Here is a 17,899-nt window from a genome sequence, read left to right as displayed (position 1 = left end):
CTTGTTGCCCTGGCTTCTTGCTCCAGCTTACCATGGGCTGAGAGGCTTGTCTGCATCGTTGTTGTGTTCACTTTTCTGCTTCTGAGAGAAACGGGGCACTTGGACCTTTGCTTCTCTCACAACCTCCAGCATGTGCCCGGCACGGGGGTCACTGGTTACCTGTGCCAGGAGCCAGCAGCGTGTTGCTACACGGGAAAGCTGCTGCGTGGTCCTTGGGAGAGGTTTCCTGGTCCATTAACAACACACAGATATGTCTGGGAACAGCATGGAGAGAAGCTTGCAGCACCCACTCCCTTCAGCCGGCTGCTCTGGCCCCGTGCTCGCCAGCCGCCCTCACGCCAGGAGCCCTGCCACACAGTCCTGAAGTCTGTGCTTCATTCTTGCCACTGGTGTTTGTGTTGGCAGAGGAACCTGGGAAGACATTTTGATGCCAGAATGCGTTCATGTAGTCTGGATGCCACTCCAGACCCTCCTCGGCTGACTCCTTTTCTCTTCCGTTGGGTCAGGAAGCCTCCCCTCTGTGGTTAGTGGGGCTGGATCCTATGTGCCTGCATTCGATCTCTTGCTATCCCCCCTTTGCTGTGTGCTGTTGGCAGGGGCTGGGAGGATGTTTTCCTAATTTCGCAGCACCAAAGTGCTAGGAGCAGATGGGCTAAGCCTGTTGCTGGGTCTGCTTCCTCCCCTCGCAGCGTATTTGGCGCAGGGGATGGGGTGCTGGCAGCTCAGTCTCTTGCTGGGCTTCTATTGGGGCCGGCCCCCGGCAAAGGGTTGGTGCTTGCTGCAGATCCTCAGCCAAGTTTGCAGGCTGGGCTCAGCCCCATGGCTCCCACTGAGCCGTGGCATGAGAGTGGGCAGAGTTACACAAATCTGGTTCTGGCTCCTGGGGACATGGGCATGGCCTGGGGTACGTTGAGTGCTGTCCATGGGCTTGGCTTGCTGGCCAGCAGTAATGAAGACTTTGCATGTCCCTCAAGAGCTGAGGCTCCTGTGCCCAAATGGAGGGAGGGGGGTGAGAAGCTGTGCAGGAGCAGCTATATCACCGGATGTCCCGGTCAGTGTCACTGGACGAAGGGCACTAAATCCGCATTTATCCCATGCTTTGCCCTTTTTCATGTGCAGCCTGTGAAAGGGCTTCCCTTGCTGTTGTGTTTGCTTCCTTACAGCTGCACAGTGCTGTCACAGCATAGAACATGTATGACAGATAATGATTATTCACAAGAGTAAGCACTGCCCCTGAAAAAACCCAAACCTTTAAAATTTATAAAGTAACAGAAATAGGTAGTCAAGATTAGCTTCCACGAGACAAACTTTCTGCCTTGCTTGACTTGCAGTAGCATAAAGCAGGAGTAAATCGATAGGATTTAACAGTGTGGCTACCTAAGCCCTCTTTGGCTACTTCTTTCTTAACCAGGGAAGGCTGGAGGAAAGACTAGCAGAAAAATCATGAGATCACTCCTTTCTCACCTACACCATAGCAAATGTAGGCATAAACCAGCCATGCCGCAGCAGCTCAGGTGAGTGAGCAGAATTGTGAGGCACCCTGAGCAGCTCTCGGATGAACAAAATTGCGCTCAAGGGTAGGCTGAGCCTTTCCACTGACAAAATGAGGAGCCTAGCGATATTAGTCTTCACCATAAATACCTCAGTTGAATGTTTTAGATGGGACAAATCCATGCGGAGGACCTTGCACCAAGGACACATCCTCCAAAGCATTTTTCCCCAGCAGTCTTTTCCATGGTGGGTCCCTGGACCACCCTGCAAGTGCTTAGCTCGCCCTGCCCACAGCCATCCCTGTTCACAGCACTTATCTGGCCCTGCAGCATTGGCTTTGCCTGCCGTTTAGGGAGCACGTCCTCCAGCTTGTACAAGCCCTCCCTGGGCACTGTACCAGCATTCCTGGTAGGCCAGCATGGAGGCAGGGAACAAAGTGAACACAGTGAGCTCTTGCTTACCAAATCGCACAGTGCTAGGGCTAAGGTGCACCTGACAAAGCTTGCGGGGATGGGTTTCCTGGAGAAATAAGGTGTAACTCTCTAGACAGGGGGGAGCAAGCTTCTGCAGATTTATAGCCTGTAACATTCCTAAGCCAACCGTTGTGCATCTTGAGGGACTAAGCAGGGAGTAGGCTGCAGAAAGTGGCCAGGCTCAGGGGATCTGAGACAGGATAATGGGTCTGGATGCCAGTTAGGGTATTTCTTATATTCTTACAGTTATTCAATGAACAAGAGACATAAACCACATTTTTGTGATTCAACAGCCAGTCTAGATGATATTGTATTTCATGACTTTCAGATTCAGACAGTTTGTTAAAATTAGAGATGATAGATCTCTGGCCCAGAAGGGATAACTACGGCATGCAGCAGACCAAACTTCGCTATCTCATTTCAGCATTTCTTTGCCCTCTTTCACACTATTGGTGTTCCCCCCTCCAGGGCTGAAGCCTTCAGGCACAACCCTAACATAAGCAGAGATGAGCAGTAGCCCAAAGGCTGCCGCTCTTTGCCAGACTTGGCTGTAGCCACCGTGATACAGTAGTCCCAGGGTGCTGTTCCCTTCCTCCTCTGACGCTTCTGGCCCAGAGAGCTGCCTCAGCACCTTCCCTTCTCTCCTATGGCTGTGGGCCAGGACAGGAAAACAAATATTTGTTTTTTGCAGGTTACACAGCCCCTAACTGCTGTGTGCCTACTTTTTTTTTTTTTTTTAAGCAATGTTTCTACCATAATTCTATGGGGTAAGAAACTGATTAAAATGTACAAACTATATAATCTTTAGTGCTTTGAAAAATCCCTGCAGTCGGTGGGTGGTTGTGGGGGAGGGAGTGATTGATGCAAAATGTCCCCTCTCCCCAGGAGATCTTTCTCCCCCACACCCATAATCCTACTACTTCGTACTTATATAATGTTGTCATCTCTTGTAGTGCATATGCAATCGATCTGTCACCAGAAGGAAGCTCAGCCAGAAGTTAGAGCAAGGGACTGAGAGTCGGGGGGTCCTGACTTCTGCTGCTGGCGTGCAGTGGGCTCTTGGCTTCGATTTTCCTCTCTGCAAAAGAGATCCCACTGATTTTTGCCTTGCCCACTCAGCTGATGTGAAATGAAGTTTACGTTGGTAGAAATGTTTTGAGATCCCTTGATGGAACATATTAATTTATTAATGGAATCTTCTCTAATCATCACATTTCTTTCAATTAACTAATGTAACTCACTTGCGAGGGTGCAGTATGCAGTTCAGCAAGCAAAATAAAAGCCCTGACCCTCAGGCAGCTCTCCTAGGTGCACAGAGAGAGGCAGTGCTGGAGTCTTAAAGGGTAGCAGGACCAGAGCTTTGCTGGTGCTGCACATTGCCAGGCTGCGCTGGGGCCCGGTAGCCTGCAGCATGTGGGATGGACTTGTAAAGGATGGGGATTTTTAGGGAGAAGGAATTAGGCAATATGGACAAAACAGGTCCCAGCTGAGGGGAAACGCTGAGTGATGCTTAACATGTATGTGCATGATGCGTGTCTGTTAGTGTAGGTGGTCGAGAAAGCTGATCTGTCTGTCCCCTAAAACACATGGCAGTGCTGGGACACGGCTCTTGGGCTCCGTCAGCAGCCTTGTGAAGCACGGGGGACCACAGCCCTAAACTGAACTGGGGAGAGTTTTATTCAGCCTCAAAACACCATAGATGTTCCTGTAATCTTGGCTCAAGGGTGCTAAGGGAGCTGGTCAGCCCAAACACGTTTATAAGAAGTTTTGCATCTATGTAGCAGCAATGGGAGTGTTAAATTACTGGCACGAGTGCCACATGGCTGGGATATGACCAGGTAAGGAGAGGCTCCTGCCAGATCCAGCATGCAAGGGGCAGTAGGGGAGGGAAAGAGTGCGTGCCGAGTCGCTGTGCAACAAGTCAGGACTGGGAAGGCAGAATTAATTTTTGCCTGCTGTGCAGTTTCAGTGTAACACCACTGAATTAATCTCTTCAGCTTTAATATTTAGCTCTGTGTATTTCTGTATATTACATCTGAAGAAGCAGTTCTTGAGGCAGGAGCAGGGGTTATTTGTGTTCCTGCAATGCCCAGGTTGGGTAGCTGTTTGTATTCAGCTAGCAGCAGCGAGTAGCATTAGGTTTAACTGGTGATCAATATGTCATTTCAACTAATGTTGAGAAAGTTTACCAGATAAGAGTGTATTGGATTTGCTAGGAGTAACACAAGGAATGGAAATATTTCAAGAATCCTTGAAATGAGCAGACGCTGCTGCTAGGCCAGGCTTATCTTCATGGTGTGGAAGAGGGATGTGCCTATGACACTTGAGATTAGCCTTAGCGCAGGGGCAGATGGGAGTCGTTGGTCCCTGGCTCCCAAGCCCCTTTTGCAAACTCACTTGTTAGCTTTCTAACTTCTTGATTTGTTAGGTTTTCTTACTTTGAAATACGTGCTATTCATCTGCCCTATTAAGGTTAGCCCATCACTGTTAGAAACACCCTGTCTCTACAAATTTAGCCTGCTTTTTAGCAGAAGTTCCTCTCCAGTAAGGCTCCCTGCTTCGTCAGAGCCATTCCTCCTCCCAGTTCTGTGCGCAAGGCATGCACTGGACATGGTCCTCATGGCGGGACCTCTGGGAGAGCAGCAGGAGCAGCTACGCACCAGCTGGCCACGGTCACAGCACTGTGTGCGCATCCTTTTCTCCAAAAGCTCCGACGCACAATTGCAGTGCGTGACTATGTAGCAAGTGTGTCATATCATCACATCCAGTATGAGCTTTAGTGAGTCTGGTTTATTTCTGGCTTTAGGTTCATGAACAGCAGCCTTTTTTCTTCCTTTCCCTCCATCCCTTACAGAACCTTGGATCTGGTCTTTACTTATAGGGCAGCATCTCTTCAAATTGCTTTTTTTTGTCCCATAAAATATGAGTGCTCAGCTGGAACTTGCACTGGATAGAACACGAGGAATTTCTTTCTTGGTTAATGCAGCATACATGTTTTGTAAATTCTATGTCTCCCATAGTATTCTCTTGGAGAAGCTGGCGACTTGTGGCTTAGACAGGTGCACTATTCGCTGGGGAAAAACTGGCTGGACGGCCGAGCCCGGAGACTCGTGGTGAATGGAGTCAAATGCAGTTAGCGGCCGGTCATTTACCAGAGTCCCCCAGGGCTCAGTTTTGGGGCTGGTCTTGTTTAATATCTTTATCAATGATCTGGATGAGGGGATCGAGTGCTCCCTCAGCAAGTTTGCAGACAACACCAAGTTGGATGGGCGTGTTGATCTACTCGAGGGTCGGAAGGCTCTGCAGAGGGGTCTGGACAGGCTGGATCAATGGGCCCAGGCCAATTGTATGAGGTTCAACAAGGCCAAGTGCCGGGTCCTGCACTTGGGTCACAACAACCCCAGGCAATGCTACAGGCTTGGGGACGAGTGGCTGCAAAGTTCCCCCGCAGAAAAGGACCTGGGGGTGCTGGTCGACAGCCCGCTGAACATGAGCCAGCAGTGTGCCCAGGTGGCCAAGAAGGCCAACGGCATCCTGGCCTGTGTCAGAAACAGTGTGGCCAGCAGCAGTAGGGAGGTGATCGTGCCCCTGTACTCGGCGCTGGTGAGGCCGCACCTCGAATACCGTGTTCAGTTTTGGGCCCCTCACCACAAGAAGGACGTTGAGGTGCTGGAGCGTGTCCAGAGAAGGGTGACGAAGCTGGTGAGGGGTCTGGAGCACAAGTCTGATGAGGAGCGGCTGAGGGAACTGGGGTTGTTCAGTCTGGAGAAGAGGGGGCTGAGGGGAGACCTCATCGCTCTCTACAACTACCCGAAAGGGGGTTGTGGTGAGGTGGGTGTTGGTCTCTTCTCCCAAGTGATGAGTGACAGGACAAGAGGAAATGGCCTCAAGTTATGCCAGGGGAGGTTCAGACTGGATATTAGGAAAAATGTCTTTCCTGAGAGAGTGGTGAAGCACTGGAACAGGCTGCCCAGGGAGGTGGTGGAGTCACCCTCCCTGGAGGTGTTCAAGGAATGTGTGGACATGGCATTGTAGGACATGGTTTAAAGGGCATGGTGGTGTTGGTTGATGGTTGGACTTGATCTTACAGGTCTTTTCCAACTGTAGTGATTCTGTGATTCTGTCATTCTTTTCCCCTAAAGCTTTACTCTCTAGTTAGATGTTGGATTGCGATGATATCCAGTTTACAGATACACCTGGCAGAAGCAGTGAAGGCAAGAAAACATCAGATTAGGGGACAAAAGGAAAAAGGTAGAATGAAAAAAAGAAAGAAAGATGTATAGTTCAATTGTGCAGGTCACACTGTTCCTTTGGGCCATTGAGTTTTATTGGTCTGACTGGGACTTCTGCTCTTTGCTAGGTCCCACTAAGCACTTTCCATGTACCTTTGGGAACTAGCACAAGCTGCAAGAAACAACTTCCAGCCCTTGTTTCACAAGGCCAATCCAGAGCTGATTACACCTTGCTGGCCACTATCCTGTGCCTCTGAAAGTCAGCAAAACAAAATTAGATCTCATTAAACAGGACAGAGTATAGCCCCTGGGTCTGGTACATTTTGATCAGCGTGTCTCTTTGGCTGGCACATCTGAGCAGCCAAGGTTAACAGACGTGCTTCCACTGACAGCTCCTCTGGTCAGGCTTGCAGGACTCACTCTGCAGGGTCAGTGCTGGCACCTGGGTCACCTGTGGTGCTGGGCCCAATTTGCTGCTCTTCAGAGCACAGCAAAAGCTGGTATTTCCATCCCAGCATTTGCTGATTCAAAGAGAAATTAAAAAATATTGAGATGTAGTTGTAGGTTAGCAAAAGGCTATTTGACCATCAGGCACAAAATGATTTTAATGTTGTTCCTTTAGGGCTATCAGTGTATTCACACTCTCAAGCAGTGGGTCTATTGTGTGGATACATTCACACCTCTTAATGTCTCCATTCCTATTCTGGCTGAACTGTCTTAAATATTATGTGAGCTATGCATTCTTCCGCCACTTTCCAGATCCATAAATTCAAAGTACAGCTGGGCTAACACGAAATGTTCGACTTAAGAGTAACTTCAGAAACAGGATTAAGTACTGAAACACAGCTACATCATGGATTTGGATTTAAAAGCACAGCACTTGCACTTTTTGCATGAGTTCCATCATCCTGAGTAGCGGAAACCAGCTGTTTTCAAATGCTTCCTGCTAATGTTGAGTGAAAATCATGTCCTCCTAACATGTCAAACGTTTCTACCCAAAAATACAACGATCTTTTGATTTTAGATTAGAAATGGAGACATTGTTTAGAAAATTGGATTTGTAGCAGGCTACCCTTTAAAATCCAAAGACCTTCCATGTATTTATTAAACTATATTGTAACCAAAATGTCCCAAGCTGTCACACACTAAAGAGGCAGTCATTGGTATGTCACAGTCATTTTCCCTTACCAGTGGAGAACACCCAGCCCAGAGAGATCACTGGCTGGCTGGACTTCTCCAGCGTATGTGACTTGCTGCTCTTCTTCATTAGCAGATATCAACAGCAATAACAACAATTAGCAGATAACAACACCAGACTTGCACACCAGAGGAACCAGAAGGTTCCTACCCAATAAAAAGTAACGTTTTGTTCACTTTGACCTAATAGTCAGAGATACGTCCTTAAATTGGACTCAAAATACGCAGAGCCGCAAAGAAGAAACCACAGGCACAAGGTACTCGGTTGCTACTGCGGTCACGTTTTTAGGCCTTGTAGCTCACCTACTTCTGAGCTGTGGGACCCACAAGTCGTGTCACATGTTGGAGGAAATCCCGCCCAGGGACACGGCTGTCCCACTCACTCTCAAAGCACGCACAGGCGGCAGCTCTCTGCTGAAGTCATACTGAAACAGTATTTTTAACATGACTTGAGAGAACTGCCAGCTCTTGTGCTGCTGAAAATGGGGCTATTTTTAGCAATTAGCTGTATTCAAATGTTCCTTTCATGATTTGCACAGGCAGCAAATGGTTTAGTAGATTACCAGAAAAGATCAGATACTCCCCTGGGTAAAAGCAGTGTTTACCATTTTTAACACAGATGGAAATCTTCACACTTCACAGTACAAACTGACCCTGAGGCAGGGTCGGGAAGGGATATAACCTTGGGGCATCCTGTTAACATTTGTTTGCCCCCATTCTGAGAAGAACTTGACTATTCATCTGTCTTGCCTAGTTCATGATAGCACTTTGCATTACTATAGCTTCTTTCAGCTCACAATCTCAAACCTTTCCCTGAAACATCATGGAGGTGGACAAGATACTCAGTAGGTGAGTGTGATCTGTTCCCATCTGGCAAACTCTTGCTGTTGAATGCAGGTCCTCGATAAAATCCATTTGAGCTTCCTGGCACGTGGCAGTCTGTGCCTTCCCATAAACTATATTGTGTTGTTAATAATAGCCAATTAATATTCCCAGGATTCACAAAAATACATTTTAGGGGAGTTCCCAGGGAGGCCCACGGCTGCAATACTGGCTCTAGTCTCAGCTTAACACAGCAAACTTTGGCGTAAGGCTTGGTGCTGCAGTATGAGGGTTGCAGCGGCAGCCAGAGCCAGCTTTCTACTTGCAGTAGTCAAAGCTTTCTCCTGCTCCCTGTAGGCAAAAGACAAAGGAAGGGGCTGACAATAAGTATCTGGCATTTTGCAGATCAGGCTATTATTTCCTTGGCCTTGCCAGAAGGTGCAAGTGTCTGCGGCAGTAGAGCCTGCCGTAGCCTGTGCCATGGGTTAGTGAGTGTGTGCTTTGCGGTCTGGGAGAGCATCTACTGCTGTGAGGGTGGTGGCAGACAGCAGGGCCAGGGGGGCTGGCAGGCAGTTTCCGAACACATGGTCATCCTTCAGAGCTCAGTGTGTCATATTATATGTGGCACTTCACTAAAATTAAAATTAACGCTGGTTTCTTAAACAGGTCTGTCATCAGCCATCAGGCTGCCGTGGGGTGGCAGGAGGTGGCTGTGATCTATTACATAGACTGTCATGTAACACGAACAGTGCCTCAGATGGCCCTGATTCTGCAGATATTTGAATCGCTATTGCACAAAGCATATGCTTACGCTTTAAGTCTGCAGTCAAGGAGTTTAAGCAGAGACACAAGATTAAACAAGTGTTCAACAGATTTGTTATAATTATAAGTCCTCTGTTTGCTTCAGAGGGCCTGGCATTCGGTATTGCAAAGCAATTTTAATGCCTCTTGCTTGATCTGTAAAGCTGGGGAATTATTCAGCTGGGGAAAAATGCAAAAACATTGATTGCATGCAATGGGCAGGTTTCCCTGACTTCTGGACACAAGCAAGCCGCAGGTCTGCCAGATTCAGTGTTTCTTTGAATGGAGCGTGTGGGTGCTTGAGGTAGTGGGTGCTGGAGGCAGCTCTCCCATCACTCAGAGCCCTTCAGGAAGGACTGGGTGGAAAAAGCTCCCTTCAGACATAAAATCACCTATGCAATCAGATAGCAGAGCTACTCCAAGACAAATCCTTTCCTATGTATGGCAGGGAAGAGGGGCATGGTCTGCCTTTTCTTTCTCTTGACAAGTATCTGTGAGTTGAGATTTCCTCTGCAAGCCAATGTGGAAACTTTAATGTCTGACATTAAATATTCCTTTTTAAAGCTGTATTCAACTGGGGAAAAAAAGCAATTAGAGCTCTTGCAAAGGAAAGAAAAAAGTGTATTAGCTAAAGCAGTGACATTTCCTTTTGATAGAAAGCTGGTGTTTCCAAGAGTCTGAGATAAAGGCTAATAGGCAGTAATCAAAGAACACAGGAACCGGTCCTTACGCAATACCTCTCCCGTCTGTTCAGCACAAATCCGTGTGATCTTTACCATTAAGCAATGGAATTTAACTTCATCCCACAAAAAAAATCTCTTGCAGCACATGAGAAGAGTTGTGTCCAGGCCACAAGCTTTCTGTCTGGGCTCTCCGGTGCATTTCCCCGCAGTTGAGCTACGTTCCTATGTAGAGTTTGTTTTGGCCTACTGTAAAACTAGTCACTAGGCATAAATGTAGATCTCGGAGCTTGAGGAGGTACTAGAGCCAGAGCCCCACACTCAAATTTGTCTCTAAAATGCGGGGAAAGTGCCACTCTGTGGCCCAGCTCTGGATCTTAGGTTGTCCTTCATCCTTCTCTTTCTCTTTTCTCTGTGTTCCTATTCTGTTCTTTTTTTATCCTCCTCCTAGAATCTCCTCTTACTTACCTGCTGATATTTTTTTCTGTAGTATTCTTTCACTATGTCATGTTGCCAATACTAAAACACCTATTTCTAAAAGTCAAAAGTAACAACTTCTTACTCCAAAAAGCATTGCATCTAACATACGAGGAATGCTGTATTAGAACTGAGTTTTCTGGACAAGATTCACTAGATAGAGAAGTAGAATCTCTTGTTTTGGTGCCAGCAGTGGCATTTTGATTACATTTGTTACGTGCAAATAGATAAAGCGCAGAGCACAGCATCCATAGGTAGTGCATCACGGAGCGGGGGTCAGGTTCGCCAAGTGAAGCCACTTCTTGAGCTCGGTGGGCTCCATACTCAGATGCAAAGGAATTTGGAGTGTGACCTGGGGCCATGTTGGCGGGGGTAAACAGAGACCTGGGGGTGGAGGGCTAATCACCAGCATCCTTAACCCCTTCAAGCCTGGCAGCCACCTCTTTTTCAGTCACAGGCAGGGTATCTGGCACTTGTCTTTTCCAGTCAGACCTCTGCTGCTGCCCAGCGAATCAGGCCTTGAAAAACTGTTTGCTTGATTTAGTGCAGCTTCGCCCAGGGCTGTGACTTGTTTTGAAACTTGTGTGTGTATCCTCTTTACATATGCAAAGTGAAGAAGAAGCAGACTTTACAGTCATGGTACGCTGAATTGCAGAGAGGGTAAAGTCTTCTAACTGTGCACCGGCCACTATGACTTGAAGGTGGGGGTATTGGTGAAGCCAAATGTTTGGTGAGAAAGCAAAGATCCAAGCTCTAACATACATACTCTGGAGGCAGCAACAACAGAGAGCCATTCGCAGAAAAGCAAGACTGGTCAGCTGTGAGGAACCAGAGAGAAATGCCCTGCCAGAGTCTTTCCTTGGCAATGCATCTGCTGCACTTGTGCAGGTCCTGGGGGATGGCCGGCTGCGGAGGCTTACAGCATGTCTTGTGCTCCAAGATCTCTGCCCACACTCTGAATGCCGGGGCGGGGGAGGCCGATATGCGTGTGCCAATATCTACTTGGAACAAGCAAACACCAAGAGGTTTATTCCTTTGGCTGCTTTGCTCATCCCAGAGCCTCAGTGTCCTGCGCCGTAAGACTGTGTATTGCAAAATACTTTCAGGGCAGAGTCTACCTCGTGAACTTGATCCAGCCAGCAGGATGCACGGGCTCTCCGTGAGGAGTACCATGGTTTTTCTCCTTGTGGAGCAGGTGCAGAAATCTGAACCCAGGAAAGGCAGGAGCCAGGCAAGGGCTCAGGACCACTTCTCTGTGCTGCCAACTGCGAGCAGAATGGGGTGACCCTGTGGTTTTTGAGGTTGGCTGATAAGGGACAGCCCCCAACTCATGAGTTTGTAGAGCAGGACTGTGCCTGTCCTGCTCGGTGAGTGGCCAGAGCGCTGTCGTACCTGGGGTTAAGGGCTGGGGCAGCACAGCCATCAAGGAAGGGAAGGACTTCAGCACCCAATGCCTTCTGACTCAAAGCCTGTTGGAGTTATCTGCCAGGCTGCAGTCCTGGAGCCTCCTCTGCTCTGAAAGATGGGGTTAAATTCCTGACTACAGCCACAGCTGCAGGCTACAGCAGGAATTCCTGAGCCTCATATGGTTGGTTTTCCTACTGTGAAGGTCAGAGGAGCTCAAAAGGGCAGAAACATACTTTTTCCAAATGTGGGGATTTTTTTGTAGCTTCTTATAAGCAGAGACTTCTGCTGCTTGTAAAGCAAGCTAAAGAAGCTGCCTTCAATGGGCTTTCCTCCTCACCCATGAATGAGATGTCCAAACAAGCATTTGGAAACCTCTGGAATTGTATCAGGCAGTCCAGTTCCTTCAGGCAACACTGCTTTGGTTGTGAGTTCAGGTAATTTCTATTTTGAATACCCAGTGGATTTTTTTCTAATCTTCTTTAGAGGAAACACTAATTAGCCTCAATCAAGAGTAAAGAATCTGATGCTTCATCCTCTGGCACTGCATGTTCCTTGATTGAAAAGAGACAAGCTGGTGTTTGTGTCCTTCCTCCGTGAAGACGAAAAGCTTGAGTGGGATTTGAAACCTGGTGTGGAAACAGGTTTTGCTGAGAAAGTCACTGGAAGTCAGAAAGCCATCCAGAACAGCTGAGGCCACCAGGGAGGGCACTGAAAGGAAATGGTTGTGATTTCAGCCTCCCTTCAGAAAGCAGCCACTATGTCACCTTTCTGGGTGCGCTTTCTGGTTTTAGCTATAAAAAAGGATGGGGTGAAGCACTTTGCACAAATCTTTATCAGACTCCACTACAATGCGTATTCTGAGCTTGAAAACTGAGGCATCCATGCTTGCATTCACTGAACTTGCTGGACATTTTGCCATGTAGTACGAAAAGGTTCTCATATTGGTGCCCTTTCTTAAAAACTGATCTTACAAAATTACGAACAGCCTCAAATTCCATTAAGCTCGATGCATGTGCTCAGCTACTGTCAGGATTTGGTCCCTATGCTTGTATGTAGTTTATGACACTTTGGTGATATGTCAAATGCCATATTACGCCATTGGTTCTTCACCAGGAACACAAGAATTACCTCTCCTTTAAAGAAAATGTGGAAATTATGACTTTTTTCCATGTGCTGCTACGGGCTTCGTAACAGAGTCATAGATGGGGGGGAGTGGAAAGGGACCACTGCTGGCCTCTGCTTGAATCAAGTCCAGCAAGAGCAGGTTGCTCAGGGCCTTATCCAGCTGAGTTTTGAGTATCTCCAAGGATGGAGATCCCACAGCCTCCCTGGGCACCTGTTCCAGTGCTTCATCACACTTGTGATAATCCTTTTTACGTGCTATCAAAGTCATAATCTCTTGTGTTTCAAATTTTCTCTATTGCCTTTCATCCTCCTGCTGTACAGCTCTGCAAAGGGTCTGGCTCTGTCTTCTGTAAACACTCCCAATTAACAGAATTTGGGTGACATAAGAAAAAAAGATGGGCAGAGTTGCAGAATGTGTATCCAGACTGACACTTTAGATATTACAACTCCAGGGGAATTAGTCTGAGCTACTGGTTCAGGTGACCTTTAAAAGTGAGGAAGAAAAATGTACAAAAGTCACGTTTGATCTGAAAGTCAAACATCGCTCAGAGGCTTGCACAGATCAAGAAATTCAGACCAGATCTGTCACTAAGAGGAGCCAAAGAGAAACTCCTTTCCAAACAAGTTTCCAAATAAATTGTCCAATTTTCTTTTGAAAAAGCCTGTGAGTGCCCCAAAACTTTGTGGTGGTCACATCTGAGATGGCCCTTTGTCCTTTCAGGTGGATTTGATATGTGATGTTAAGTGGTGATCCTCTCAGGAATACAGATCCCATTAAAAGTGGTTGGTGTAATGAGTCAAAGCCAAAGACGGAGTAAAAGGCTGCAAATTCTGTCAATGTGTTCAGACTTCAAGGTCAGGTCTGAATTTGGCTCACTGCATTGGTCACCTGATGGCAATGGCAGCGATGTGGGGTCATAAGAGTAACATCTGTGAAACAGGAAACCTTGAACTGTAAGTAAGAGGTCTCTTGGGAACTGTACTCTCAAGTATCTGAAGAGCTATAGTAAGTCTCTTCTCCTGTTGAAGCTCACATTTTTGGGTGCTAGTGTCACCTCGATAGATAACAGTGTAATACAAAGTTATGAAGAAAATATGTGTTGGGCGTCAGGCTTAAGGATCCAACAAGACATGTTAAGTGTATGTTTAACTCTAGACAGGCATATAAGACCCATGCACATGACTGAGTTCAGAAACATTGCTGAATCAGGACTAGGGAGGGCAGAAAGCTTTGCTAGCTCCTCTTTTTTAAAAAAATCGGTGGCATTTGAAAACTAGAGGATACATCAGTCTAAAGGTCTTCATTTTCCTTATAGCAGCTAAAAAAGTACATGCCACTAACCACACAGGCACTGGAGAAAAATTCAGTGCCTATTTCAGCAGCAGGGCTACAGTTCATCATCCGGTTTCAATAATGATACCACAGCAGCGTCAGGGTGGCCAGGAGAACTGCTGACATATAGAAATGGGACTGGCTGCTTCGCCATGGCATCGCCATCACCCGCCCTCGCGTGACTTCTGTGCCTCCATGTACCAGATGCTGCAGACTGGCTGTGACCAGCACAACTGACACCAAACTCCCTCAGAGCCACCCCAGGCTCGGTTTGCTTCTCTGGGTTGTGCAGGTAGGAGTGACTGTGCGGGGCTGCTTTGCCCCAGGATCCTCCCTGGCCAGGATGCTCTGACCTCTGAGGTGTCAGGCGGCCAAAATAGGGATGCAGTATGAAAGCTGCGCCATATGAAAGCTGGTGTAAACCAAAGTGCTGCTATACATTTATTTATTTTTAACTTTGTCCTGAGAAGCATACACTGTCATATACTGGCCTATTTTGATTCCTGGGGATGGGAATAGAAATATGACGCATGATAACTAATTAAGACTAGTTGCAGAATGATTAAACTAAACAGTATTTTCCTTTGGGAGAACCACGAGCGTTTCATGCCCTAGATAACTGATTTCCATATGCTTTCCCTTGGCTAGGAAATGCGAGTTCCTTGCTGCATGTTCCCTGCTGGTTTTGGTCACTGAATTCTTGATGTTAGAGAAGGAGATAATGAAAGTTATCATATCCCATTCACTCCTACAGACTCTCGGTTCGGTGGGGGGTCTGAGCATTTCTTCCCGTCGTCAGCAGTAATGATAATGGGTCTCACTTAATGAGCAGCCACTGAGATAAGTGTGCACATGACAACAAATTAGCAACTACACATGCAACTCTGGAAAGAGAAAGACCGCAGGACTCCAGGATCTCTCCCAGAGGTCATTGATTTGTCGGACCATTAATGAAACAAAGGATTACCAGCCTCCACACTGATCCCTGCAACTAGCTGATTCTGTTAAAGAGACACTGTAAAGGAGGACCACGCTTTCCAAAAGCAGTTTGTGAAATGTAACTGTAGACCATGGGATCAGGCTGACACAGCAGAGGGGACATGACCTGAGGAGGCTGAGAATAGCAACGAAGCCTCTGCCAAAGCTGACTCTGGAGCAGGCGGGAATAACTCCCTTACTCAGACGGGGCAAAAGTAGGGATAAGGCAAAGTACCTGTAAACAAGACCCGGTGAGCAAACTTGGAGCCTTCCACTTTGAGAAATGCCAAAGCTGGTTTCTCTGCAGCAGCAGCAGCCCCTGCCAGCGCGACAAGACAGGCAAGAGCTGCTTGTCCTCGGCATCACCCTCCACAGCGCTGGACCGTAGCCAGCGGTGTTGCGGGAAGTCAGGGCCATGTAAGCTCCCCATAGGTAATTGGAAGTTGATTGTATCCAAAATCAGCTGCCAGCAGCTGAACGTGTGCTGAGCCTCATGAAGTGGGAACCTGGTCTCAGCTCACTTGCAGAAGAGATGCATCCACTTCTCGGCACCAACGGCACAGCCGGCCGGCTCTGGCTGCCCGTGACCTCAGCAAAGAGGTGGATTGGTTCCCCTCCTACCCCTACCAAGAGGTCAGTGTGCCCAGGAATAAGATGTGTTGGTGGCAAAACTGGCCTTGTACTGCCCTCATGCAGTTTTTCTCTGGGTGAAGAGAGGACTTCAGTTTCCAGGACTGCTAATCCTCTGTAAAGTTTACTTAGTAGCTGGAGAGATTGCTGCAGCTTTACTGAAAACTAACATCTTCCTCTGAAATGTGTTGCCTTTGTGGACTGATGTATTTATCGAGCAGTCACTTTCATCATTGCTTTCTTTAATTTATGCCATATATTATCACTGTCCTGTATGCTATAGCTCCCTGGTGTGCTTTATGTATATTTTGTCTACAAACACGGTGCAAACAAAGTTAATCTGATTGTACCTGGTTTGCTCTAATTAGAGCAACACTGAAGCATGGGTACTCAGTGTTGACATTGTTCTCCGAGATCAGGAGAGCAGACATCAGGACTCCTGGGTTCTGCTTCCAGCCTTCCCTTTCTGTGTGATCGCTACAGAGTAAATGGTGTAAATGGAATCTCTAGAATTAGGACCCTGAATAAATGCAAGGCACTTAAATTAGTGGCAGAATATTTTGCAGATTTGTGAATACATAAGATGCCCTTAAAAAATTTCATTTTTATGTGGGCAAAGAAACCAGTTTTTTGGTTTAAGCAACTCCCTAACAGTTATTAGTCACAAAGGACGACTAAGATTCCCTATCAGGAATATACAATTTAAAAGACTGTCAAGATAAAATCCATATTTGGAGATACTTATTGACATGAACTCACGTGATTGTAATAGTCAGAGTTGAGAAATACTTCAGAAAGCAAACTTGATTAGATAAATGGTCAGTGCTCCTTGTTGGGGCATTTTATACAAGCAGTCCACAGTTTTTGGAAACTAGCTGATTACAGAGGAGCTAGGCTGGCTTTTTACCGAGTTATGACCCAGGAAGAAATATTTGGCTCTTCTAAATGAGTGTACGCAATGCTGAGCTCTTAGCTAAACCTGGGGTCCTGTATAGAGAGGAAGCACCTTGCAGATTTTTGGCAGCTGAGGAAAAAAAACATACAAAGTTTCTGGGACCGGACACGTTTGTGTCTGAAGGCAACTGAGAATGAAAGCGAGCCCATAAGGAGAGCGATGAGGATGGGTCTGTCCAGCGAAACAGGAGACCTTCTCATCAAGAGGCAAGGGAGATCAATTATGGGGTAGGGTATTCTCCACTGTCACCACTCATTTGTTGCACTTAATGAATTACTGGAATTAGTCACATAATGGATGCTCAAAGACCTGAAAAAACATCCCGCTGGCTCACCTGGGCAGAACTGCAGAGCATCCGAACAAATGCATGTCTGCCCTTTGCCTGAACAAAAAGAGCCAGTATGCGTACAAGCAAAGCAAAGTCTGTCTTCAGCTGAGCTGGGAAAGCAAGGTCTCAACTGTTTGTGTCCATCAAAATCAGATGGGATTTAGATTTTGGATAGATTATAGGCACTAGCTGGGTCAGTAACTTGACATGTTTCAATTCCATGTGCAGTTTCACGGCGTTTTAACAGAATGCAGGCTGCTGTAAGAAATCGCCATTTTAAAGATGGTTTTGTTTCGGAGGCGGGTGATATCTGCAGAAGGGGCCTATAGATCTGCGCAGCCTGAATCTACCACAAAGCATGCGCAAGACGGTGGAAATGTCATTTTCTTCTGTAGCCCATTAGCGCAATGCTACTGAGAGAGTCATTGGCTACTCTGTCCCTTTTAGCCCTCTGGCTCTTCTTTTTTGCTTTTCATTACTCATTTTCAAGAACCCAAACTGGGAGCCATATCCAGACTCTCTAGTTGGTATCTTGTGCTGCCCAATATGTATTTTGGCAGCTGTGCTGGGGCAGAGGATACCCAGACTGCTGGCAGAGGTAGGGCAGATACCTGCCACCCCAGGGGTGTGGTCATCTGCCATGGGGCCAGAGTGGCATGGTGCTCTACTCAGAAGTCACAGCTTGGTTTCAAGCCTACGTGGAGACAAGATGTATTTGAGATTAGAGCTTCGGATGGGGAAGCTGCCAGCTTTAACTAAACTCCTTCTCCATAACGCTACAGCTTGGGACTGGCACATACCGATCTCAGAGCATGAACTTTCCAATGCTCTCTCCTGGTACCTGCTCTTGAACGTTTCCAGTGTTGCAGCTGGGGCTTCATTCCTTTGGCAGCAAAGGTTTCTACGAGTGGCATCCAGACAGCCAGGATGCTTAACAGGCACACTGCACCACATGGGGGAAAGATGGTGC

Source organism: Gavia stellata, chromosome 2 (assembly GCF_030936135.1).
Source record: "Gavia stellata isolate bGavSte3 chromosome 2, bGavSte3.hap2, whole genome shotgun sequence".
NCBI classification, from domain to species: domain Eukaryota; kingdom Metazoa; phylum Chordata; class Aves; order Gaviiformes; family Gaviidae; genus Gavia; species Gavia stellata.
The sequence above is the reverse complement of the archived record's forward strand: the minus strand, read 5'-3'. Positions refer to the sequence as shown.